Source organism: Eubalaena glacialis, chromosome 6, assembly GCF_028564815.1.
Source record: "Eubalaena glacialis isolate mEubGla1 chromosome 6, mEubGla1.1.hap2.+ XY, whole genome shotgun sequence".
NCBI classification, from domain to species: Eukaryota; Metazoa; Chordata; class Mammalia; order Artiodactyla; family Balaenidae; genus Eubalaena; species Eubalaena glacialis.
Genome location: NC_083721.1, coordinates 61,958,158 through 61,986,076, shown reverse-complemented (window position 1 = coordinate 61,986,076; position 27,919 = coordinate 61,958,158). Strand labels below are relative to the sequence as shown.

At 39.1% G+C, this 27,919-nt stretch overlaps 1 protein-coding gene across 10 annotated transcripts in view; it reads left to right on the top strand.

The window, feature by feature from the left end:
- Positions 1–27,919, top strand: part of ZBTB20 (zinc finger and BTB domain containing 20) — a 795,186-nt gene that overhangs the window by 606,888 nt on the left and 160,379 nt on the right. For 9 of the 10 annotated variants that reach the window (XM_061193112.1, XM_061193110.1, XM_061193108.1 and 6 more), the window contains one exon: positions 20,988–21,027. The exons of the other annotated variant lie outside the window; for it this stretch is intronic. The gene's annotated coding sequence lies outside the window, so the exon portion shown is untranslated. The remainder of the gene's footprint in view (positions 1–20,987; positions 21,028–27,919) is intronic. 10 annotated transcript variants of the gene reach the window in all.

Sequence of the window (27,919 nt, the reverse complement as noted above, 5' to 3'; positions counted from 1 at the left end):
GGAATATGGCTGTGCTAGACACAGGTAATTACATGTGCAAAGGCTCAGAAATGTAAGAGAACATAGTACAACGGACTGTTACCATATTACAAGTGACAGGCAATGGAGGCCTAAGCTAATGTGGTGCAGTGGGAGCAAGAGACCTAGAAATGTGAGAAACATCATCAAGTAAAAGGTCACCAGAGTCAAGAAACCTGATTGATGGAGAAAACAAAATGCTGTCTACCTTTATCAGGCTATAAAGTGGAAAGTGATTATAAAAGAACTGGATAAGAGTGGAACTTGAACACAGAGGACATGAGTTGTAAAATTCCCTTTGTAGGATGTTGACTTAGAACCCCTCATCATCATAGTCACTACAAGAATATTTGGTGTGTTCATTGGTGACCCTAAAGAATCATTCTGGAAGGTGCTCCCAGATCAGATCCTAACTCTCATTCTTCCCAAAATAGTTGAGGTCCCAACTATTGAAATAGTTTGAGGTCCCAAATTTTCTGCCTAGTAACCTCACCCTTCCTGAAAGCATTTTTCTTATTTTATAAAAAAATTTTTAGATTATTAAATAGAATAATATATGTGTATATAGATAGGTACACACATGCACACACATAATAGTTTAAAACCCAATTAACTGTTAATATTGCTTTCTATGCACAAAAGCCTCCGTTGGTTATTAAAAGAAATTACATTAGAATTACAAATCTGGTGATTATTTGAGGGGTGATGATTCCCAGGTATGGGCCTTGGGCATATGGGTGAATATTGATGCTATTTGCTCACATAGAGAAGACAGGAAGGAGAGAAACTATAAAGGAGAAGATAATTGAGCTTTGGACATGTTGTGATATCCAGTTGGAATTGTCAAGTAGATCATTTGATATAGAGGGCTAGAGGTCAGAATTAATGGCTCAAGATGTAGATTTGAGAACTAATGGCTTGAGATATAGATTTCAGAGATTATTAATATATTGATGATAATTAAAATTTGGAAACAGGGATTTCCAGTGGGCAGTGGATATATTAGGCTGAAGTATGTGTAATAAAACATTACCAGACATAGACCTAGAGGTCAAGGACCTGGACATAATCACTTATCTGACATTTCCTTAGACTGGTTTTCTCCTAAATTCATTCCTACTCGTCCCCTACACCAACCCACATCCTATCTCCAGCCTTCCTTTCTATTTAAAAACATCTACAATTCAACACTTGGACCCTTTACATTGCAGACATGCCTTGATCTCTGTAAAAACACTATACCTCAAAATTGTATGCAGAGAATTAGTATGTACATGAAAGCACACTGTCAGTGCACTTTAAGCTCTCATTATTTTATGAAACTATGGAATGAGCCTATTTGCATTGTGAACAATGTCCCCTAATTTATGTATTTGCTAAGAGTTTTTGTCAGATTTTCTGTGACCAGCGTGTATTCATCTGCTATAATGTCAAACCATTGGGAGGTTTAAGGAGACCCTTGTTAAAAAATGAGAGGGGACTCATCTTTATTCTTTTTCTTTCCACTTTCGGGGCATGAAACATAGGCACTCAGAACTTAAGTTACTCCTTGCCAGCCAGCCTCTCTGTAAGTCAGCCATCCTCAGGAATGTAACTTTCAATTTTATTTTTCTCTTAGATTTCTTTTTTTTCCCTTGCCTTGAATCACTTAAAAATGTTTTCTTGCCATACCACTTTTGTCACCTCTAGACCTTGGTAGGTTCATTTATTTACTTTTTTTTGTTTTAGAATATTTTATATCAGTTCTTTCTCCTCATACTTGAAATTTTCCTGATGGAGGCAGCCTTTGGGGGAAAGTTTATGTTGGTCTTATATTACTAGTTGTAATCTCTGTGGTCCCGAATTTCTAGAATCTGTGATGGTCAGGGACTTCTCTTTGCTGTGCCTCTTTATTGGCAGTCTCACTTTCTTTCTCTTGTCTTCTCTTTCTCCCTCCAAAAAGCTTCTGCAAAATGTATCTTCCCCACCAATCATAATGTTACACTGTTAGTGTATGCGGTCTCTATGGTAACTGGGACACAGGCCACAACACCAAGATTCCTGGAGCAACCATCATTGGCAGGAAATCGGTGCATGTACTCCTCTGGCACCATGGAAGTTCCCCCCACTGAAACTGGAATCAGATACTACTATTTTAATACACAGGGCAAGGAAGGGAGCAGAGGAAATGCTATAAACCCAGTCTCTCTACGGGCACATTATAGGGTTTTGGGGGATTCTTGAAGTTGATCTTATTTATTATAAAGCTAGACTGGTGTGCACACCCTGATCAGACATGGAGAAACTGGTTGAATTAGGGGAGGACATTCTTTTTCTTACAGACACATGACTAGACTCTAAACAAGCTAATTTTATTTAAATTAGGTTATATTCTTAGGTAAGCTCAGGGGAATTACCAATACACTGTAAAAATTATTCCCCACCATTGTAGAGACAGACTTTTTCAAGTGGTTTCTCCAGCAACTGCATATTGACCCAGTGGGGTCAAAAGTCCCAGGGGGGGCAGTTCATGAAGGGAATGAGGATGAAACAAGGTTTCATCCATCTGGTTGCTTCCTCTAGGACTGAACTTCTCCCAAATATATGGAGGACCATACTCCCCCCAAATACAGTAGGACTGAACTTCTCCCAAATATATGGAGGACCATACTCCCAAGTACAGCCCACTAGTAAAAAGGGCCTAAGGCAGGGTTTTACAGCCTTGGCCCTGTTGAGATTTAGGGAAAGATAAATTTTTGTTATGCAGAGCTATCCTGTGCATTGTAGAATGTTTAGCAGCATCTCTGGCCTCTACCCGTTAGATACCGGTAGCAATTTCTCCAGTCTTGACACTTAAAAATGTCTCTAGACATTGCCAAATGTCCCCTGTGGGAGCAAAAATTGCCCGAGGACCACTGGCTTAAAGCAAGATGCAGCTTGGGTAAGGAAAGAGAGCTGGAGAATTCCTTCAGAGGCCCAGAATATTCATTCAGTTAGCCATTCAGCAGGTATTTATTGAGTCCCTACTATCTTCCAGGCACTCTTCTGTGTATTAAGGATATAACTACGAATAGACAAAGGCCTGATCTCACGGCACTTCCCTTCTAGGGGAGGTATGCCATGTGTTCCTGACCAGCTGGATCCCTTTCCCTCCATACAGCTTAACAGCAAATGCTTCAAGCCAACTGAGGGCCAAGAAAAGAAAAACACAAGTTCATATTGAAGACTCTTTTTCAGTTTAGGAACCTCAAAAATGGCTATGATTTAAAAATGAAACTTGGCAAGTGATTAGTTCATATGTTTTAGTTTATAATGTGTTTTAATCATTTTTGGGTGTTTTCAAAACAAATGGTGAGATTAGGGGTATTTTTCCCTTCTATTTTTGGCCTCTTTCCTCTGGAGAGTCCTTCTCTTGTGTTTAGTTTTGGTGTTCTTAGTGTATTTGAAGAATACTTTTAAGTATTTGAAATGTGTGCACGTGGATGAAAGGAAATGAGGAAGAAGAAACATAAGACTTTGTGATCCCTGCTCAAACAAAGACCCATACCCCAGCCCCAAAGCCAGTACTGAGGTACCACTTCCTCAGGGAAGCTTCTCACGAACCTCTCACGGCCAAGTCCCCTAACCCAGGAGTTCTTCTAGCTCTCTTCACACAGCCTCATCACAATCGTAATTAAGAAATGGACTATGAAATTAGACGTTCAGGTGTTTCCCTTCACAATGTAGGCTCCATGGGGGTCAGTACCATGCCTGCTCTGCCCACAGTTCTGCTATCTTCAGCACAGGGGCTGACACACTGGAGGTGCTTAAGAAATACGTGTTGAATGACATTGACTGACTGAGAAAGCCAGCTTTGGGGATGTCCTGCTCAAACAGTTTTCGCCTGTGCACTGCCTGTGGATTACCCTACCTCCACTCTTGGACTTTATCATGTTGATCTTTATTTTGTAGACTCTGAAGTAATGTGTAAACTCCTAAAACTATTATTAAATCAGAAAGTCTAAAGAACCGCTTAAGGTCATTAACCTTAGGGATATTTCAGGCTTATATGTAGATTGCAGGAACGTAAGGGAAATAACAGGGCATGGTATTTAGGAATATTTTTAAGTCTTAGTACTGCCCTGGGCATTGTTCAAGAGTTAGAGGGTTTACAGAATAAATACTTGTGATTGTCAATGTGGGGCACAGAGTAAAATTACATAATTTTTTCACTTGTTTTCATGTTTGATGTCTGTTCCCCCCATTAGAATTTAAGTTCCATGAAAGTGGAGAACTTGTCCTATCTATAACTTTATCCTTGGTGCCTAGAATGTTATTTGACCCATAGTAGGTATTCCATAAATATTTGATCAATGAATAAATGGCAGGCATTCAATCAATCCTATGTTGATTAATAGATTAACTGCTTATTAGTATTCAAAAAAATACAGTAACATGATGAAGTTCTTATTCATTCATTCAACAAATATTGTTTGAGCTTTTCATATATACCATGCATCCTCGTATCCTAGAGCAGTGTCTAGCACATAGTAGGTATCAATTAAGGACTTGATGAGTGAATGAGCTACTTAGTATTCCAGCATACTCAAAGATGTTTATTTATTAAATGTGTTACTTTACTAGGGCTGCCATAACAAAGTGCCACACAACTGGATGGCTTAAATAACAGAAATTATTGTCTCACAGTTCTAGATGCTAAATACCGAAGATCAAAGTGTCAGTAGGATTGGTTCCTTACAAGGGCTCTGAAGAAGAATCTGTTCCATGCTTCTCTCCTACCTTCTGATGATTCGCTGGCAATCTTGGGTGTTCCTCAGCTTATAGAAGCATAACCCTGATCTCTGCCTTCATTTTCACATGGCAGTCTCCTCATGTGCTTGTCTGTGTCCAAACTTCCCCTTTTAAAAGGATACCAGTCATATTGGATTAGCAGCCCACGCTGCTCCAGGATTGCCTCATCTTTGTTAATCATATCTGCAATGACCCTATTCTCAAATACAGTCACATTCTGTGGTACTAGGGGCTAGGACTTCAACATATGAATTTGAGGAGGACACGATTCAACCCATAACACTAAAACAGCAGAGATCTTCAGGTAGTAATATTTTTAAAGTTACTTTCTATTTTGAAAACATCAACTTCTCAAAATAGCATCTAGTTTTATAATTCTATATGGAACTTGATGTGGTGATATTAATAACGTTTACTATATTACACAAAAACGTGTGTGTTTATAGAGAGGAAACATGAAGAAAGTCCCAGAGGCATGAATGTACAGAGTACATTTTGTTAAATGATGTATGACCAGAGAATGGGTTACATGGGGAAGACTGCTAGAGATTTTGAATAGATTTTATATGAATTCAAGGCATTCGGATTTTATTTTGTAGACATCAAGGAACCAACACAGAAGTCAAAACCTATTGAACTGTAGAAGGGTACTAAAAGGATGAATTTTATTGTATGTAAATTATTCATCAATGAACCTGACTTTAAAAAGGAAGAAATAAAACAAGAAGGTTGAAGAATAGATCTTAGGAACTAGCAATTCAGAGGTTTTTGGAGACCTTGGCAGTTTAATTGGAAACACAGGTAGAGAAACCAGATTTTACTGTGCTGAGGAATAAATTGGAGTTTAGGAAGCTCGAAAGTGGTTCAAAGGAGGGAAAGATTGGGTCCACAGAAGATGGTTTGTTGTTTGTTAGTTTGTTATGGTTGTTATTGTTTGTTTTACATGTGGGCAACTGAAGCATGTTGGCATGCAGTAGGAAAATGGAAAATACAGAAGAAAGGAGTAAGTGATATAGTAAGATCCTGGAGGAGATTTTTAGTGCCAGAGAAAAAAGTCTCTCAGATGTTAGGGATGGGTTCTGACAGAGGTAACATGGTGATGGGACTGCCATTTGATGGTTTCTGTCTTCTCTGTGAAAAAAGAGGCAAGGTTAACACAGTAGCTGAGAATAAAGAGTAGGAGGTAAGTTACAAGGAGTTAATTACAATGATAAATGGAAACTGGGGATTAAAAAAGGAAACTGACTAGGGAAAGATAAAAGAATTGTAAAGTAGTTCCAGAACCCCAGCTCAAGTTGGAAACCAGGACTCTGGAAGGGCAGCAGGCTGTCCAGTTTTTCAATTTTTCCTCAGCATTGCTCAGCAGCCTGGGAGCTGAGGCAAACATACTTGAATGGGTTCTTCTGGCCTCAAGAACTAGCGAGCTACAATTGAGAGCCATAGATGAGGAAACTAATGGTGGATGTCTTAAAATTAACCATGAGGGCCCAGACTGGTAGAGAAGAAATTGGAGATTAATAGCCTAGGAGAAAAGAGAAAAAAAAAAAGAAAATCAAAAAGTCATGGTAAGAAGGCATTTATTTTCTGGAGCCATGTATATCCCAGGAAGGAAGTCCGCCCCTACCACACATACCGTTTGCCGCTGGTCGCAGAGAAATCACAGAAAGTAGACTGAACACTTTGGAGGACATAGACTGGACTCAGAAACATAGCCTGGAGGTCAGAGTTTCATTCCCAACTTTGCCAATAACTTAAGACTGCCATCATTACCACCATTATCACAGAAGGCTAATCCTTAGGAAAAGAATATACCTGTGTGTGTAAAAGTGGAAGAAAGAGGAACCTTCCATAGGACAATGGTGAAAATTGACAAGAGGCAAATATTTTTCCTTCTTGCCTCAGATTCCAAAAGCATACTGATGTTTCCCTCAAAGCATGCTCTTTTATCTCTCTTAGTTTAAGATTCTCTGTTTATTCGGTTACAGAATCTCCAGAGCTGGCACCCTACTTTTGGCACTCACTCTCTCTTTCTGGGTTTCCTCTTTCTTCTTGCTTCCTCCTGTCCTTGGCCATTGAATGTTGTCATATGTCCCAGCATCTTCCCCCACCCGGCGACCAAATAAAGTATTTCCATAAGCTTTGTATTAGAATTTTTTCCAAGACGACAAGGCTTAAAATGGCGGCGCTTGGTTACAGGATACATTTAGGTACCTCACAGATGACACGGTGCAGCTAGCCCTTCATTCCCTATGCAGTCAGATGAACCTGAGCATCTCTCTGGAATTCATAAGGCACCTCTGCTCCTGCGGGCCCTGCCTCCATATGTCAGGGTGGCAGAGAAGCCACCCATGTTACCCACTGTGAGGTGCCATGCTCTGGTTATCCTTTATTTGCTTGACAACACACAGGGTTTAGTAGTTCCCCAAACCCAATCAGAATTCCCAAGCTTCTTCTCTTGGTATTGTCATATATAAGTCCAAAAAATAATTTGGGGGAATTTCAATAGACAGCTCTAAATTCCCTTTCTCCTTACAAATATGAATCCTTACACAATTCCATTTTCCCCCGTTTTTTTTCCTGCTCATGATTCTCTTATAGCTCTTTCCAGTGATGCTAAAAACCAGCTGGTCTGGAGATTAATATGACCAGACATACCATGAATTTTTTAAATCTCAAAATTCCCAGTTTATAGTTCTTGGTCAATCAAATATAGGTTGTATTTTCTTGTGTATATATAAATGTACAGTATATCATCCTGTCTTCTCTAATTTTTTTTTTTTTGGTCTCACTAGTCCCTAAAATTGTTCCTAAGTGCTTCTTTGTTAGAAAGAGGCAGAGGAAAACCTGAAGAATGGAGGGGGAAGAAGTATGAAGTGATGGAAAGAGAAAGCATACTAGGGAAGAAGGGAAGCCAATGAGGAGATGGAAAAAAATAGTGATTTCCCTTTTCCCTGGTTTCCTCAGAGCACTTGTATGTTTGGTTTTGATATTCCTGTCACCTAATGCCCCAGATGACCTCTCCCTAGCAATGTGCTCTACAAAAAGAATTTATTTCACTGCCAGTGAATATCTCCTATCTACCCAACAAGCCAAAATCTCCTGCCCTAGCAGCTTAACATCCTCTCCAGCCTTCCAAGCCCCTTGCCAGCTGACTCCAGGGACTTGGACCCAGGGCCATGAGTTCCACTTTCCCCTGGCCCATGCTGGCATGGAGAGTGTTAATGGCTGATGTAAGTCTGAAAAGAACTTAGGCAATAATTTGGTTTTACTTTATTAACATCCAAAATATAGACAGGTAAACTACATGTTGAATTCATTAATTCTTCCTCCACTGTTTAAAAAGATGAGAACTGCATTTTTAAAAAAGGGATTGATTGGTGTCATGTACGTATTCATTCACTCCTGTTTATACAAGATAATAAGAATATTAACATGGAGGCAGAGCAGTGGCACTTATAATTCTATCACCACTGTTTATGTAAGAAGAAAATATCTGAAAAGAAACAGGGAGAGAACATTTGCTGCTCTGTACATACATTAAATTCTTGTATTTTTGTTTATAAGGCATTTGAGGGAGAAGAAGTTTAACAAGTTGAGGAGTTAGTGATGTTTATACCATGTTCACTGCAATTGACCTAAGATAGCTAAGTTTAGAAAAGACAGAAATATAATGGAGGGGGTACCTCCTTACAAGGGGCAGAGGGACCAGAGACATGTGCTCCATTAAATCCTTCCTGAGATGGAGCTTATTTAAGATGAGGATTCTCTGCTGGCTGCTGAAATGTTCTACCCCAGAGAGCAGTGAGTGTTGTGTCTGGGAGACCACTGACTCATAATTTGTCTGTAACTCAAGATACGCTTCTCAGGAAATGAAAAGAAAAGACAAAAATGCTGTTTTAAATAAGATTGTAAGGACCCATTACAAACAAATAGTTCTGGGAAGACATTTATGATATTTTCTTGACTGTTTGAAAAAGAAAAGGTAGTTGGTGGTGGGGTAAGGGTTTCTTATCTAAGTTGACATTAACTGAGTTGATAATATAGGCCACAAAGGGTCAGATTATTGATGAGGGCTTAATGGGTGTCACAGGGCAATTGAAAAGAGTGAATAAGGAACAAGAAGTGTTATAGGTAGGTGGTTATATTTCTGATAACCTACCTAAGCGGGCTAGTAAACTGTTAGTGATAATGGAGACATAAAAACTCTCTAAAGTGTACATTAGAGTAGAGGTCCTTGAGAGCGGGAATGGAGTCCAATTAGCAGAGTAATTAATAGTAGACTCTGAAAAAACTTCTGTTAAATTAATGAATAAATGCATGCAGCCATCTGGACAATGCTTTGCATGTTCTCCCTTATCTAACCAATTCTCAAGGAAAGTTCATACACTTTCTTAGTCTCAGTTACAAACACAGTTGTCTCTCCAATGAGAGAGTTAAATTTTCACAAGGGCATAGAGTCACTGATTGTTTTTAATTTATTCATTTCAATCCTCGTTCACATTCCTGTTCTTGTTCCACTTAGGTAACCATATTCTGTTGCAGTTGGACCAATTGTGCATGCAAGTGATGAGAAATGAGATTAGAGAGGTAGTGAGGGATTGGGGCTCGCAGACTATGGTAAGTCCTTTAGAATCCCTTAGCATCAGTGATGGGCAGGAGTCTTTGAAATCATAACAACAATCCTACTATAGGTTGACCAGATGAAGCAGTTCCAGCCAAAGGCTGGAGGCACAGATGTAAGAGCTTGATTTGGGCTATAAATCAAATACAAAGTTTCCAACCAGTGTAAATAAAAGCACTGTCTCATTTGGACCCTCTTTTTTGCCTATTGAACCAGTTTTACCAACCTAACACTTTCAGTTGGCAGCCACACCTATAAGACGCTTAGGGGGAAGTAGTGAATGTGTTTTAGAACTTTCATAAGGCCTTCAGTTCAAAAGCATAAGATTTAAGACACTTCAAACATGAATTTTAAATGTGAGAGGTTTTCCCTTGTACTTACTGACTACTGTGCTAAGAATTACAGAACTCCTGGGCATCAAATAGTGTGTGCATAAATCACTCTGCAAAAGAAAGAGAGGTTGAAAGTTCACACAAGACGTGCATGTTCTATGGCCAAGTCCTACCAAAATGAGCCAATTTGCCACACTTACTTTTGAGAATGAGAGAGGTCTGATAGTTTGCCTAAAATGGGACATTCAGGAGAGGTCATTTTCTTGTCCATTTATGTATAAATCGTTAAAATTTTGAAGCTGTATTCTAGTATAACTGAGGGAAATAGCTCAGAATTTTTCTTATCACATACCAGAGATGACAGACTTAAAATCTGATGGCTCTTTTGATAGCTTCTGAAAGAACTAGAACTTGTCTGGCTCCGTTTGTCTGGCCAAGATGTATTTCTATGATTTATCCGTGGAGTTTTTAGCAGAACCTTACACTTACTGTCTAAATTAATGATATTCCCTTCTTTTGCCATAACAAAAATCACGCTACACTATATACATTATGTTAAAGATTTTTTATTTTAGCATGTGGACATATTCTGTAAAAGCTTTTTCAGTTTCATCATGTTGACAAGCTGATTCCATTAAATCACCCACCATCATCATGTTCACTTTTTTCTTTTCTTTTTTGAAAAGTTAGAAAACAGCGATCATCTTAGAGTTTTCAAGACATTCACTTTGGCAAAAATAAATCTGGAAAAACATGAGCCTATTCCTTGAAATGGAAAAAGGATGGGTTGTGTCGTTCTTCTCATTGGTCCTTCTCTTGAAGCTGTTAAAGATGAGGAAGGAGGCTGTGGGTCTCTTTAATTTTTTTCCAGTAAAATGGGATTTTAAAAAATTTTCAGGATATAGCTCAAACTTCTCTACCTCAGTATTTATTATGTATTATTTGTTATTTAAAATAGAAACTTCAGTAAGTTGGATGAAAGGGTTTCATTCAAGCATTTTTGAGCATTTCTGCACTGCTGATAAAATGTTATTTGGTAATGTTTTAGGGCCACACTTCTGTTTTGAATTAGAGCAGATATGTCCCAGCTCTCCCACCACCAGGCTTTCCTCACTGAGAAGAAAAAAAAAAATCATCTGATCATGCTACTGCTGGGTCATTTAAAACATTGAGTAGGTGTGTGAAATGAGGGGAAAAAAAAAAAAAAAAGCTCAGTATGGGGTTAATTCGCTCTGTAGAGTTGTGGGTGGATCACTTCCTCAGGACCAGCTCATACAGAGGAACCACACATGTACAGACTTCTAAAAATAAAAGAAAGCCACGAACCTTCAGACTCCGTGGCACAAATTTGATTGCCTTTGGAGGTGAGAAATACTCACTGCCTTTTGTCAGGGACGAGTGGACCTCACTTGAAATATCTGGGCAGGCCACTGTCAGATCCTGAAAATGAACCTGCGGCTTGAGGAGGGCTCTAGCAAATTGGGCACTTTCTGAAATTTACCTCTGCTGAATCTTTAAATTCATGTCTTGCTCAGTTTCTTTTAATGTGCCTTATTTTCTAGGTCTCATCTTGGAAACAACATAATTTCTTCCTGAAAATATGGGTGAATTATTTCTATTTTCATAATTGTGTTTCACAGGCTTCCACGGGTTCCCTGCCTGCTGAGATCAGCTCAGCCAGGGTTTGGCCTGAAGGATTCCTCTAGGTTGTTTACAGTCTAATCCTTTCATGAAGTGGAAGGTGAAAGAGCAGACAGGAAACATCATCAATTCCTAGATCATTAATAGGTGAATACAAGAATTCAGGTGTTTATAAGTAAATTTCACCCACAGGGTTTTCTGAGGCAGAAAGATACTGTGAAAAAGTCTCCTTGAGCACATGCTCCTAAGAGCCAGGAACCAATGGAGATTAACCAGGAGGAAATCACTAACAAAGAACATGTTTGTAAAGTTTCAGAGCAAACCATTTATGTTTTCTTATGTTTCTGCCTAAATTACTCTGACATCAGTATGAACACCTCACCGAGTGTATAGACAGAAAGTCCCACAATGTTTATAACTTCCAAAAGGAAATATATATATACACACACATATATATGATATATGCATGTATATGTATGTATCTTTATTTGCAGTTAAACTATAGGCAGTATTGCTTCTTGAGATGGGGAATCAGGTGACGCCCTTGGGCAGTAAAGCTGAACAATCTGTAGAGTCCAGAGCAGAATCCACCTCCACCACCATCACCACACACACAAACACATAATCACCAAATACCTCCTTCATTACCTTGGAAAAACCTGCATTTGGATCTTGTAGAGACAGTTAAGAAAATGACAGTTCCCCTAAGAAGAAGTATTAAAAGCAGTTAAATTAATAACTTTTCAGATAACTGAGAGCAGGTTGGGGTTGAGGAGGATGGAGAGCTGACTGAGTGTGTCCCCGAAGAGGCAGTCCAGGTCACATTTGTTTCTTTTTCTTCAACTGCCTGATGATAGGAATGTGGATGTAGAAATAGGAAGGGATGGAGGGAGGGAGCCAGGAGTAAGCTTTATGAATTCTAACAACAACATTATCAGCTTATTGTACCACAGGCTTTCAAAATTCCAGTTGCTGGTTAGCTTGACACCTTTGCTGTTCAGTTCGTTCATTTTTTTTTTTTAACATCTTTATCGGAGTAAAATTGCTTTACAGTGTTGTGTTAGTTTCTGCTGTATAACAAAGTGAATCAGCTATATGCATATGTATATCCCCATATCCCCTCCCTCTTGCATCTCCCTCCCATCCTCCCTATCCCACCCCTCTAGGTGGTCAAAGCACCAAGCTGATCTCCCTGCGCCATGCAGCTGCTGCCCACTAGCTATCTATTTTACATTTGGTAGTGTATATATGTCATTGCTACTCTCTCACTTCGTCCCAGCTTACCCTTCCCCCTCCCTGTGTCCTCAATTCATTCTTGACATTCGAAACAGCATAAGCAATGGCTACATGTACCAACCATTATCCTAGTTAGGTGGTCAAAGTCAGCTTAATGCTGGCTTTATTTTCTGTACTGATATTGAACAAAATGTTTCTCTTGAAAGGTCTTAGACGTCTATCCTCCCAGCTCCTGATCACAGCAATAACCAACCTCCAGAAGTCATTAGTGAAGACTAGAATAATATCCTATAAAAAGTCAGCTATGAAGAAATTGGCGTAGTTTATCTCTGATTTGTGTCCTTATGAAAATAATGGTTTGCAAAATAAAACTACATTTCTCTGTCTCAATCTCTTTTTTTAACCAGATCTTTACAAGTTACATGGGGACTGATTTTTTTTCCTAACAAAGGTTGAATAACACTCAAAGTCTTTAGTAGCCAAAGTCCATCTTTAGAAATAGCTTTCTTCTATAATGTACTGCCAATTTCTTATGTGTGTGTATTTTGACCTTCCTGATGCCTCTGCTATGGGCTGCCTGTTGATTGGTACATGTTACTGCTTTGCTTATAAGAGTTGGGCAATAGTTCAGTGATCCAGTCCAAATCTGGGCCATAGATAGAAAGGGCTCATCTTCTATTTAAGAAATGTGGCAAACTGCTTTAAGTGAATTTGGTTCAGACAAGGTCATTGGAACTGTTCATCTAGTCCTGTGTGCTGTATGTAATGGACACTTCTGCTGAGCTCCAAAGCTGCAAGGTAAATAGATAAGAAAGCCAGTAACTTGCCGCCCCTGTTAGAGCTTTCCCTGAGTCTGTCATAAGATTTACATTCTTAGTCATATGGAGCCCATTCTGGCCATTTAAAAGTATTTGTTCACTGGTTCTCCTGATGTCTTTGAAGATAGTCCTGGGAATAATAACAGTGAATTCTTACATTATTTTCTGGTCTTTTTTCTAACTTTAAAAAAAAAATTGGATATTGAATTTAAATGCATATTCATAACAGGTTTATGAAATATTCAGCTAAATTTCTTGGACGTGAAAGAATTAATTGTTAGAATGTTTTACTGTAGCTAATCATTACGTTAAAACCATAGTAGATTCAAGTATATTTTTGCTCAATTCTATTTGAGTAATTCATATACACTTGGCAAATTGAATCAATACATAAGCACTATATACACTATTTTGAATTTAGTACCTTACAGACTTTCTGTGTTGCCTTATCCTCGTCTAACCATAAAATGTATTTTACTCAACTGTGTTGTGATTCTGTACGATTTTGGGAGTCAGCATGTTATAGGATTTTGTAGTCATATAGAGCAAAACAAGACTAGAGAAGTATTGAATTCACCCTCCTGACTGGAGGCAGAGCTGTATTTATTCCATCCGAAATAGATGAGGATCTTTCCTACTTTTAAATAACCGTGAAGATAGAAATTTCATAACAGCTCTTAGCAATCTGTTTGATTATTTACCACTTGTACATTTAAGATGTTCATCCTTAAGTCTTAACTTAAATTCTTCACTGGACAGTTTAATATCATTTCGCCCTAGGACAAAAATACCTATCGTTATTCTCTTTATAACAACTCTTCTTATAGTCAGAAAACTATGAAGATACACCTCAGCTCTTTCTTTCTTAAGTGAAATTATTCCAGTTTTTTAAACATTTACTTTTATCTCTATAGCTCTTTCTGTACAAGAGTGGCAAAGGGGACTATTTTAAAAAGTTCTGTCATACATGATGCCCCTGAGAAAGGCACTGCATATTTTAATTTCACTGTGCCGATGTAGAAATAGCCACAGCTTTTTCATTATATGCTGATGGACAGAGCATTTGTGTTCATTTAACCTTGAGGTTGAAACTTGTTCCCAAAAAAGTAACTGACTCATAGCATTGGCTAGACCCAAGAATAAAGAGCATCGGTTTTCTTAATCTTAAAGGCTCATTTTGCCCCCCACTCTAAAATGCACTAAAATTAACTTTTCCTTGCCCTCTCTCTGGTGCTATTTGTTTACTGATTTAACAACTTTTTTCTATCATCTTTGTCTCCTGAAATAGATGGACAGCATTTATTCAACAAACATTGGAGTGTCATGCTGTGTTTAGGACACTGTTCTAGGCTTGGGAGATTCTAGTGTGAACTGTTAGCAAAGGCTCAGGGACAGAGGTGGCCTGAGCATGTTCAGGGAGAGCAAATAGCCTGTTACAGTACGTATGGAAGCAGTGGTGGGGAAAAACAAGAGAGGTGGATTGGGGCCAGATCGTGAAAGATCTTGGATTGCTCTTAAGCAAATAGTTGGTGGTGACAAGGACAAAAGTAACATTTTCCAATCTGTATTATGGAAAGCTTTTATCAAGTCTTTAAAACACAGACTGTGCCCACGTTGTCCTCGTGGTTTAGTATCTAACAGACCATCGGGTGAAAGTACCTGCTTAATTTGTATCTTTCGATATAAGTTTTGTGTTATAATTTTTCCCTTTGTATTAAAAAAAATTCAAGGGAACCATTTGAGTAAAGACAGCCTTCTGTTCACACTGATCTGGATGTTTCTTCCTCCTGCTGTGCCCATATTTATTCCAAAGCCCTCTGTACCACTAACATGTTACTTTCTGTGTTTATATACCAAGGAGTCTTGGGATGAGTTTGTCCTATAATAGGCACAACTTTTTTTGTACCAAATGGCATTAATAGTAAGCTGTGAGCAGCATTATGACCAAGTGTTTCTACTTGATTGGACCACATGATAACAATACCAGACCTTTTCAGCATCCCCTAAAAGATATTAATGTACTATAATAAAAGGTCTTGTACACCAATCCATTTAGAACATGTAAAGCTATAACTTTAGGAGTTTGAAATAAGGAAGGAAAGTTGTTCGGAATAAGATTGTAGAGAGCTCCTGAATGTCATCATGCCATCGAATTAAGTCTGTTTTAGGAGCTGTAAGAAATCATCCTAAATATATTAAACAAATTCAGTTCCTGATACTACCTCCCACCCTGCCCTGCCACCCCTCCCAGCCTTACTGCTTTTACTTCATTCTTATTTCTCAGGCTTTATACCTGTAAGAATCAGGAAGACTCAAGAGGATTTGTATGGGATGGGGTAGAGTGTCAAGTTGTATCTCAGCAATGTCTCAGGCTCAGAAACAGTCCTATACCTAATTGCTGAACTTTAGTTTTTGAATTCTCTCTTTTTATTGATCATGATTTCATCATCTCGGTTTTTGAAGACAGACATCATTCTGTGTTATCATAGCATATTAAGGAAAGGTAAGGCATTCACTGTGATTTCCCTACTGTTCTTCTCAAGATGGTCTTGAAAAGCAGACCCCAAGATATGAATGACCATTTATGGCATTTATAGTCAGTCTCCTTAAGACTGACCAAAGGAATGAAAACACTTCAAGAAACTTGCAGGAGACCCCAAAGTACCTAGTGGGAAATTGAGCATGTTTTGTATGCACGTCTGAATAAGCCTTCCATCTGACTTTAACTTATAAATCTTTTGCCAGGTAGAAAATAGAGAATTAAAAACCTCCAAATTCAGGGTGCATGAAATGTCATTATATCTAGCATAAAATTTCTTGAATCTGTCAGATAAAGGAAATCATGTATCCAGAGTGAAGATGGAATATCAATTGACAGGAACCTATGAAGCTGGCACATATTATGAGACATATGAATCTAAAAATCCAATAGGGCCTCATCCTTTGAAAACACTGGAAGCCAGAAAGGTATTAGGAAAATCAGTAAGGTAAAAATCTTCATCCTACTATTTGGAATGACTCCCACATAAGAATTAATTAACACAATACTTCTAGAACATTAAAAGGATGTTAAAATGTTATCTCTACCCATAGAAAACAAAGATATAAACCCCCCTAACTGCTGGAGAAAGTAGTTGAAAAAAAAAATTGGATGGATTAAAGGCATGTCTAAGAGGTCTTTTCTGTCCTGTTGTCACATCATTTACCCTCTTCAGATAGAAGGATAAGTGTTGAACTTCAGTTCATCTGAATTCCTCAGCTCTGTCATCAATGCTGTGACACATTCTAATTTTCTGATTCATTTGTGATGAATAAGCTCTCCCTTTTCTATTCACAATGCTAAAAGTAACCAGTTTTTGTGAGTTATGATTACTTATTTTCCATTTTTTTATTGCACTATTATTTTCCCTTAGCAAAGTTTCTCTCACTCTTTATCAGCCAGTGTGAATCCCACGTGCGGAAAAGCCCTTGGACAGTACCATTGCCTAGGCTTGGAGTTAGTCAAGAGGAACGAGAGACTGACAGCCCAGACTCCTTTTTTAACCCAGCCAGGTACCTCAGCTGTCAAGTGTCTCAGCTTCTGCACCCAAAAATGGGTACAATAGTAGCTTTCCCTTACCACCCTGAAATATTTAGAATGCAAATCAAGCCAAAACTGTCTCCTTCCAAAGGAGAAACTTAAACTAGGCTACAAAATTCTTAATGAGGCCAGACTTCAAGGGCAAACATAAAGTGGGAAACACCTATAGGTACTGGAACTTAAGGGTTATAAATAGGTAGACCTCAGAATGGTACAGACTTATTCAGATCCCAGCAGCTGTCTGATTTAGGGTAAGTTTCCTAATTTCTCAAATCTCCCTTTTTCCTCTGGTAAAGTGGAAGTAATAGTATTTACTCTTGTAGTCAGGATTAAATGATATACCGTTAATGCTGCTTTTCAAACTCTTCCAGGGAGGTGATCATCAAGCTAAGGTGAGCATCCGATATTCGGGGTGCCTGGACATCACCTGAAACAGTCTGCTGCAAATAAGGCTTTTCAGTGAGGTCTCGGGTTTCATCCTACAAGATACATACACATTTTGCATTCTACCCCTCAATTTATCCTTGTTTGTTTCACTAAACCGGAAGTTCCATGAGGGCAAGAACAGGATCTGTTCTTTTTTTCTATAACGTCCAAGAAATAGTTATTGGATAAATGAGTACATATACAAATAAGAGGTTAAATTACTTAGTCACAGAGACAACTGACCCTCTGAAGAGACAGCCGTGTCTTTACTATTTATGCTGTGGCTTTGCACACTCTTGTCAGACTGCTCCACCTCCCTGGGTACACCCGTATTCAAACTTAAGAAACATTTACTTAAGATGCCTGGAACCACAGAAAGTACTCAGTGACTAGTAACTCTTATTATCATTTCTCTGCTCACTATTCCTCTACCTCATTGTTCCTAAGGCTCTATGGACTTTTTAAAAAAGAATTTATAAGGGACTAGGAAAGTCAGAGTCTGGAAGTCCTGTAAAGGAGTCTGTGTGTCTCTAGTGACACACACTCACCCATGTAGAGATCCATTTTCTGTACATTTCATTTTACTCCTGGCTTTAACTTTATAGCGACTTGTTAAAACATCCTAGAGGTGAAGAGCAGGGGGACTGAAAGAGCATTTTCTCCCCTCTCCCCTTAGACCAAGGGTTACTAACCTGGAATTCTTGGAAGACCTTCAGGGACTTTGGGAGATGCTTGGAACTTGCTGTTTTTGAAGAATTTCTGGGAGGAGAAATTCTCATAGGGATCTGTATCACCTCAGATGTTGGGAACCATTGCCGTAGAACATAAACGGAAATCAGAATGGACTAATCTTTAAGTTACAGTTAATAATACTTTTAGTTGCTTGGAGATTGATACTATATAATAATTTCTACTCAGAAATCACAAAACTAAAATTAGACGTCACTACAAATCACCCCTTCTCCCCCTCTCTACTCTTGCCTCCCCCGCCAGGTTTTAAGGTCTTGATTCATTTGGGGCTTTATAGTTCTATATTCTTGGCTAGATATTTGTGCTTTGAACCCAGCATGCTTAATGCAAATGTTCTTAAGCTTATGCAAAACTATGATAGATAATTCTTTGCATTTCAGATGAAAACAATTTACAAACATACAAGGTGAATATCACTTAGGCAGAAAGGGCACATATCAATAAAATAACAATTTGAACTGAACAAAAATAAACCCATGTAGATTAATACATATTTTCAAAATTGCATAGCAGATTGTAATTCAGTCAAGAAATGGGGCCTTTTGACATTTATGAATGTTTATAAATTGTATAAGAACTCTGAGATTAAATTTTTAGCCTTAGTATTAAATTTGGGATAGATAGTATTGTTTTTCATTAATACATAAAGACAACAATTATATCCAATAAAATCTTCAATTTACCTTGGCTTTAATTTGTCTTAGACTGTGACATACACACTGTGATTTTTCTCTCCATCTTGGATTCCTGTCATTGACAGCCTGTGTGTCATTTGACATCCAGGAAAGATAGCTTTTCATTCCAGACCTTGGATGTATTAATCAATCTGGGTACAGTTTACATCGATCTCTTTTGATCACATCAAAAATTTAATTTTGACTGATTAACTTTTATGAATAAATACTCCTTTCCTAGAAAGGAAAGTTATGCTCTCAGATATAAGAGCATAAATACTAAGTATAGTTCAAAAAGAGCATAATTATTATTGAGACTTACTGGGTTTATAACATACAACAGAAAAATAAGTGAGCATATTGCATAGATAACCACTAATCATATTTTTCTCCATTTTCTCAAGGGTTGGGAGAGAAAGCAAGCTCAAAAAGGTTGGAAGAGGGAGGGAAAAAAGGGAAGAGAGAGGGAAGGAAGGAAGGAAGAAAAGAAGAAAGGAAGGAAGGAAAAAGGTTTTAAAAGATGCACCAGTGAAGTGGTCTAGGATCCTAGCTTGTGGAAGGGATTGGAATGTAGCAAAACTTAGAGCTTTAAAGTCGTTGAGGCTAGTTGGTCTTTTTTTAATATATATATATATATGTACGTATTTCAAGTTTGTGTGTACTTTCAATGAATCATACATAAGTTAATTATCTTGCTTAAAATTTTTATTAAGCTCATCAATTTTGTGAAACAATTTCAAAACATTGGAGACCTCCAGCCTCTCTTGTGTTGGCATACATTATGGTCCAGGCTGCAGATTTTCATCTTAACTCTTCTTGTCCAAAGAGGGGAACACCATACTTCACTCCTGCATGTTCATGGAACAGGGTTTCACCTTGTCCATAAAAGGAAAAACTTTTTCTTTGGAGGAACCTCTGTGATGGTGCATTTTCCCAGAAAACTTGCTGAGAAGTGAAGTCTCTAATTGCTAGTTTTCTACTTTAGCCTTATTCTATGCTTTAGTCAGGTCCTTCTACTTGATCTCTTTTAATACAGTTTGTTTTTCATATTTCTGAAGGCCATATGTGAAGTGGTTAAAATCATGGTATCAGAGAGACAAGAATTCAATCAGTGTATATTAAGTCCTTGACATATTTGAGTTGGGTGGGGTAGGGAGACCTGCTTTGTCTTCTCAGCATCCTTGTTTGGTTTATTAATTTCTCTTGGATCTTCTGTTACTTCAGTTTTATTCTTCTGTAAGAAAAGCTATCAAAACAGTGGCAAACAGGCCAGTCCCATAATCGCTTATTTGGCTTGTGTGTTGAAGATTACAAAGGAGAATTATCAGACTTGAAATATAGAATGAGAAACTGTTAAGGTCAACTCCCCCCAAACCTGAAGTTTTCATTATTAAAAATGCATTTTGGGGGACAAATGCTTTCGTTTAAAATCATTTTGTCAGAGGGGACACTCTTAGGCTGGTGAGACAGGGTAGACAAGGCAATAGCAGTCCTCAGCTAACAATTGACAATACATGGAGGCTTTGAATTTGCCCAGAGTATCTTCTGGGCATTAAACATACTAAATCTAACCCTTAAAAGAAGCAAAGTTTATCAGTTTCACTCATCTTTGTCAAAATTAGCTAAGATCTGTCACGCACTACATAGTAAAGCTTTTATCTATTCTCATCAGTGCTGCCCAATAGATATTTATGCAACGATAGAAACGTTCTATCTGTAAGGCAGCCACTAGCCACAGGTGGCTGTGGAGCACTGGGAATGTGACTAGTAGACTGAGGAACTAAAATTTTAAATATTTTAAATTTAAATAGGTAGATGTGGCTAGTGGCTACTGTATTGAACAGCGCAGCTCTAGATAATGCTCGTATGATTTCGATCAGAATGAAGCTGACAAAGAAAGAGGTTGGCACTCCTTCTGTGTTGGTCAGATAGCAGCAGGTCACACCTTTGGAAATTTTACGAGGCTGAATCTCCTCTTTCTTGGGCTCCAGGTGACAAAATGGGCTCTCACTGCTCATGCTTTAGGAGCAATTAGTCCTGTCTAAACTTAGATTTGCTTTCCTTCTCTCCACAGTATCATTGGGTTTATTTTTAATTCCTTGTTTTGTCTTTGATTTTCAGTTCCTTGACCGTCATTCTGTGGCCTGCCCCTTCTCTTTATGTAAGTAAAAGTGGTTTTTTTTTACTTTTCAAAAAAAGCACCAGATTTGGGAAATTTGGGTCTTTATTGGCATGTTCTCCAGTTGACATTGTTGTGGTTTCCAGTGCTTCTTCAGTGTGTATTAGCTTCTTTTGTGTTTGGAGTCAATGCTGTTGGTGGTAGTAGTAGTTGCCATCATGAGGGGGCTGAAAAGACCAGCAGCCCAAGCCACTGGACTTATATAAAGACTTCCTTTGACTCAGCCACGGCTGCTGTTTGCAAAAGTCACTGCTCTTCTAAACTACAGCTTACATTCTTCAGCCAGATACCAGCCACAGTTGGGCTTTTGCTCCACTGTCAATCAATGGGCAATTATTTATTCTTCAGTTATACACCCATCCCTAGGCCCAATAGTTTTTAATTTCAACTTCTAGATCAGAGCTTTCATTTTTTGGACAAAATTTCTAATATCCTTTTACAGGAGGTACAAGACTGAAGTACAAAACTTTAGTTATTTAGGCTAAAATTGTATGTGAAATAGTAAAGTCCAGAAAAAAAAAAAAAGAGAGAGAGAAATCATGTGCCAGGAGGTTTATAGAAGGTACCATTCTTTTTTTAGAAAAGATGGAAAGTCATTTGGGGAAAAAAAAAAAAACACAACTTGATTTCAGATGAAAAGAGAGAACATTTATAATTTAAAGCCCAAATCAGGCTGCACTGAGTTGGTTTGGATAAATTTCACCTTGAGCTGCTTGAAAGAGATTCTAGGGCCACGAACCCAAATAATCAAAGTCACTACCTGAGACACCACCCAAGATATGCTACAGGTAATGGCAGTTACCTCACGTGATAAATATTATCAGCATCCTTCCAGCTGCTTCTCACTATCTGGTGAACACTGTCCCTTATTCACAACATACTATCTTCACCGACTCCTTCACACTCTGAGGTATTTCTTGTGTTGCAATCATTTGCACAGAAAGGAGGTTCCCATGGCTCTTTTGCTTGCGTGTGGCTTCCACTCACATTCCTAGAAGCTAGTTGCAAATATATGTAGGGGAGTAGAATCCTCCAAAGGATGCTAAGGCTAAAGTCTAAAGTGACATTTATTTGACAGAGAAAGGAGATTGATTAAACTCCCCAGAGACTGGTGCTGTGTGTAATGCATTTATACAGCAGGGGTGGGTCCTCTCTGCCCCTGACAAGTCTTGTTATTCCTCATTCTTGGTGTTGATAGAGTGGGTCTGTCAGTGCTTCGGAGGGTGTCAGCGTGCATGCTTGTGGTTACCACTTTACGTCTCTGCATCCCGACTCCAGTTACCTAGCACTGCATATTTCTAGTCCTCTGACTGGCAAATCATTTTTGTTGCAGTTCTTTTGTGTAAAAACAGTTCACATAATAGCTCTGTGTTAGACAAGGCATTAATCCTCACATCACCGGGGATGAATCAGCACCGTGCACTTCTGCCCGCACGGCTCAGCTATTATGACGTCAGCACTGGAGGGCAAGCCTCAGACACAAGCAGTGCAGCAGCCTGGAGACCTGGGTCACGGATTAGAAATCGAGGGGAGACCTTTGAGATAAAAAACGTAATTGAAAGGCTGTCTCTGGCTCATAGGAAAATGTGAAGCTGATTCTATGCTATATCAACCATCAATCTCGCAGCTTCTAGAGAGATCCAAGTTTTTAACCAGAGAGGGGGCTGAGCAAATGACCTGAATGGGCTAATAGCCCATCCACGTATCCACTAACCTTTTCCCACCCCCCAGGCCAGGCTTCATGCTTGCTTAGATTGTTCCCAATCCTGAGACTGCCTTTATTTCAAAGGTGACAAGGCCTATGACAGTCCTGCTGTCCTCAAGTGCCCCACAGACACAGCTGATGGCTCCAGAGGTGGTGCCCCAGGTGCCGTCAAAGGGAGAAGAAAAGTTCCCTGGGGACAGATCAAAACATTATCTCCCCAGTGCTTCTGGTTCCTAGTGCCTCTTTAATGGCCTCCTCCAGACAGGTGCAGCATTCTGCCTGTTCAACTTTTTTCTCCTCGGCACTGCATTTAGTCCAGAGTCCCAGTCTGGATTTGACACAGATTTCAATAGGAGCTGAATAGCTTCCAGATGTTCCCCCAAAAGTGTTTCATCCCATTAATCTTTAGCAGATCAAAGAGGAGCCCTCTATAACCTGCCATGCTGCCTTGAAGCAGAGAGCACAGACTCGCCCTATTTGAGAAACTAGGTTCTTGAAAGGTAGACCTCTCTACAGTTCGGACTAAGGTTCATTCTCAGAACAACACCTTTCCATATTGAAAACTAAATGTTGAAAAGGCTGAAAATTAACTGCCTACATTCTCTGTTAACAAGACATTCCTCCATCACACCCTCTATCCCTCACTCTTCCTTTCACCCTGTGATAACCGTCTAAAGTGCCTTACTGCTGGGGTCTTCTGCCTTCATTAGATTGCTAGTAGGCCCCTACCCTGCTTCTAGAAGCTAATACTACTGCTTGGCTTAGGTTTTGATTATCATGCGCAGCTCTTCATTCAGTTTTCAGTCAACAAACATTTATGGAAAGCTCGTCACTATGCTCAGTTCCTAAAACTGCTAGATAAATAAGAAATGGTCCCCATTGTTAAAAATCCCACAGTCCAGTAGGGGAGATATATAGTAAATAAAGGCCATGCCATGTGATAGGCACTGGAATGGAGGTATATACAAGATGTAGCGAGGGGAACAAGAAGGGAGCGCCCGCCTGCATATGGGAGGTGCCCAAGCTGGGCCTGAAAGTCTAAAGAGTGAATTGTAGTTTACCAGGTGGATGGGGGGAGGGGAAAGCAAAAGGGGATCATAATCAGAAAAAAAGCCAGAGGGAAGTCAGGAGGCATCTGTGCAGCAGCCGCATCCCGAGTTCGTGGCTAGAGCTTGGTGATTGAAAGGGGATCCTTTCAAAGGAGATGAGGCTGGAAAGTGGGCAGGAGGCAGATCACGAGGGCCTTGTATGCCGAGCAAAGAAGTTTGGACAGGAAGCAGCAGGCTTGGGGAGGCTTTGAAGAATTTTAAGTAGATTTATGTTTTAGAAGAAGAGCAGTCTGGTGACTGAGAAAAGGGAGACCAGGTCATAGATGAAAACCTAGGGCCTGAACTGTGCAGTGGGGCTGGGAGTGGAGGGGAGGGGCGATTCGGTAGTGCCGACATAGACATTGACATTTGCCTAATGCCAGCCTGGCTTGGCCCCGTGCATAATCTTTGCCTTCTAGGAGAAAGGTTGATGTGTTGTTTGGGGCCAAATTTCAGGCCAAAATGCACCTTTATGGGACCTTCACCAGAGACCGCAACTTGAGGCTGACCTACTGCTCTCCAGAGATGTGTGTCTCTCTCTCCCATAGTGGCCTTGGGGGAGTGGCAGGCAGAAAAGGAGAGGACATTGCCAGTGTCCCGCTTTTCTCTTCTTTCACTTGAAAATGAAACCATTTCTTAATAATATCCCCCTAAAGTCAATCATTGCCCCAGTTTCCTATCATTTTCCCACTGCTTCCCTTTTCTGAGGAGAAGTTCCAGGCCATTGAGCTGAATTGCAACTTATGCACAGCCGGGTATTGAAACAATGCAGTATATTTGTTCCTTCTTTCTGAATTAGAGTTCACCATAAGTGTGCTTTCCTCTTGTTCACTTTGGGCTGCCAGGACAATTTAAAGGAAATTTTCAACAGCTTATGTTGTGTGTACCATGTTCTCTTTTGCAAATGAGAGGATGTCTGTGGGTGTGTTTAAGTCTTCTCTGTATTACTTTCTGGAGAGAGGTTTGAGGAGATGAACAAGATAAGGAGTAGAGACCTATTGAAAGCCCAGGTCCCTTCAGTGACCTGAGTGCAGAACGTAGGCTGGTGATCAGATGGTCAATTATGTGTTTGTCAAAACACAGTGGGCTGCATTCCAGACTGCCAGCTTTGGAGGCCCGGCTTCTGCCAACCAAATGTCATCTGGGAACATGCAACACTGGGCACTGTGAAGGAGTTTGAAATAGACCATGCCACAGCCAACCTACTGCCAGTCTTATAGCACCAATATGGCATGCACAGCCGGGCCCCATGTTTCAGAGCTCAGGAATTCACTGTTCTAAATTCAAGAGGTCAGATGGGTTCATGTTTTCAAAGCCTATGTTCTCTGCTTTGAACATTGTGACTTGCTCCTCAGTGATTTCCAAGTGATTTTTTCCAGTCACATCGCTGTGGAAACCACTCTTTTTGTGATGGTTATGAGAGCCTTGTCAATGTCCCAGAGGAGAGAAAAAAAATAAACTTGCTCTGACAATGACTATGATTCCGACAGAGGGATTCCAACTCTTAGGAAATTGCATGAAAGGTGCATAGCTTTTAAAATATCAGGAACCACCTTGGCAACTTATAAAAAGCAGAAGGGCTTTGCCTATTTTATAAAGTGATTTGCATATACCTGCATAAATAATGTCCCCACCTGTACTTTTATGCATTTAGGTTGAATAAATTAAATTCAGTGATCTTTAAAATATTCACTGTCTTTCATTGCTCAGATACCATTTTCAGGACCCTTCCTCCTCATTTTTTTTTCCTGTAGTAGTAGTGGCTATTTTTTTCAATCTTTTGACTAATTCAGAGAATCAAAACACTTCTGCAGACCAGTCTACCACAGCCAGGAGCATTACCTCCCTCTGCTTGCATTTCTCTTAGCCTTTCTACCTATTAAGCCATGCTTTCCATATGCTTTTCATAAAGGAAGTGGGGGGAGTATATTACTAAAATGAAAACACACTGATACACATCTCAGGGACACACTCATATTAACCTTTCTTTCTTAGGCCACTGCCACCACTAACCCTAACCCTAACCCTTCAGGAACCATCCAGCCACTAAGCCATATCAATTGTAACTTGGGCCTTCAAATCAAAGCCTGGTTAGTAGGCCGGCCTTAAACACAATCATCCATAAGCTATAAGTGCTTACTATATACAAAGAATCATATTTAGTGGAGAGTTAAAACATAAACTAGGACATTGCCCTTGCTTGCTCTTAAGAAACTTAAAATTCAGTTAGGAAAAGAAGTCATACTATTGAGTGTTCATATGCATAGAAAATAATAAATAACAATTCCAAAAGGAATGAGACATTCCAATAAGTACTATAGGATTTCATTCATGAAAGAGAGCCTTGAGGGCTGGAAAACTTCATGTAAAATGCGATTTAGCTGGGTCTTGAAAATGGCTAGAATGTAAACAAGATGAAGAATAAAGGAATGGTATTCCAAGCAAAAGCATAAACCTAAGTGTGGGAATCTTTGAAGGGGTACAATAAATAGCACTGTTTTTCCCCACTCAAATTCTAAACCCATTGGAAAATAAGACAAAAGAACTGATGGCTGAGGAACCAAAATTTTTGCCAAAGTCTCGGGGGACAGATGTTAACTTAGTATGAGAGGTAAAAAGAGCTCACTGACTCCCTTCCTCCCAGGGGAAAATTTGGGTCTGCATAAGAACAACACTTTTCCAGATCACTAATTCCCACTAGTCTAAGTAGTCAAGGAAGGAGAAAGTCTAAATTCCTGTACTTATAAACTTTGATAGATCAGTTCCACCTAACTGAGAAACATGGACCAAGGGCTGTCTTACCAACATGATGACTCTCCTCCATGGAGAAGTATAAGGAATGAGGCCAGAGGCAAGATATGTTTAGAAAACTTCCCTATGGAAATTGGGAGTGGGGAAGAGGCATTCCTATAAACCCTAAGATCCACAGGCTGGAAAACAAGAAGAGGAAATATTGAGTAAGATGAAAATGGGAACCAGAGCCAAGAGGCCAAATAAGGCTCTCATCTGCCTAAGGGGACATACCTGAGGTTGAAACCAGTAGTCATAGAATTATTGGAGACCTAAACTAAGGGATCCTTTTCAGACTCTCAAAGTTACCAGAATCAGAATCCCAGGGACAAGCAAGAAATGAAGATAATGGACTAAAACCTACTTGGGAAAAAAAATACAAAAACTCTTATCTTTTGTTAAACTAGTAATAACAATAAGAAATAACATTTGTTGAGTGCTTGCCTTTCTTTAGGTAGTGGACAAAATACTTGTAATGGTTATATGATTTAACCTTTTCAACTACTCTTATTAAATAGATGATGTTATAATCCTAATTTTGAAGATAAAATGGAGATTTTGTATGTTTGAGTAATTTTTCCAAGAATGCCTAGGAAGTGATAGGGATAGAACTTGAATCCAAGACTATCTGTCTTAAAAGCCTTGGCTGAATTTCATTAAACACAAAGTAAATGTCCACTAAGTGCTGAAAATATAATAATGAGCAAAACAGACATGGACTCTGCCCTACTGGAGTTTATAATTTGGGGGATGAAAGACTGATATTAACCAAACCGTCACATGAAAGAACTTATAATTGCAAACTGTGCTTTCTGTTATGACATAAAAATGCCAGGTTTTCTAAGAACAAATATAGGAGGGGAATATTTAATAATAATAATAATAAATATAGGAGGGGAATATTTAATAAGTGAGTCTGGAAGTACAGGAGAAGCTTCCCTGAGGAAGTGACATTGAGCTGACATCTGAAGATGAAAAATAAGAAGTGAGATTAGGTGGTGGAAGAGGTTTCCAGGCTGAGGGAACAGCATGAATGAAGGCCCTGAATATAGCAGAATAGAGAGAATGAGGTGAAAAGCAGCCAGGTTGAGGCTGAAGAGATAATACAGGGCCTGATAATATCAGGATCTTTGTCGGCCATATTAAGGACTTGCCTCAGGGCAATAGGAAAGCAAATTTAAGAATGAAAGTGGCATGATCAATTTTTTATTCTAAAAAGATCATGCTACTCTTATACATTTATCCCAAACAAGCAGAAACATATCCACACAAAAATCAAAATTTATGGCAG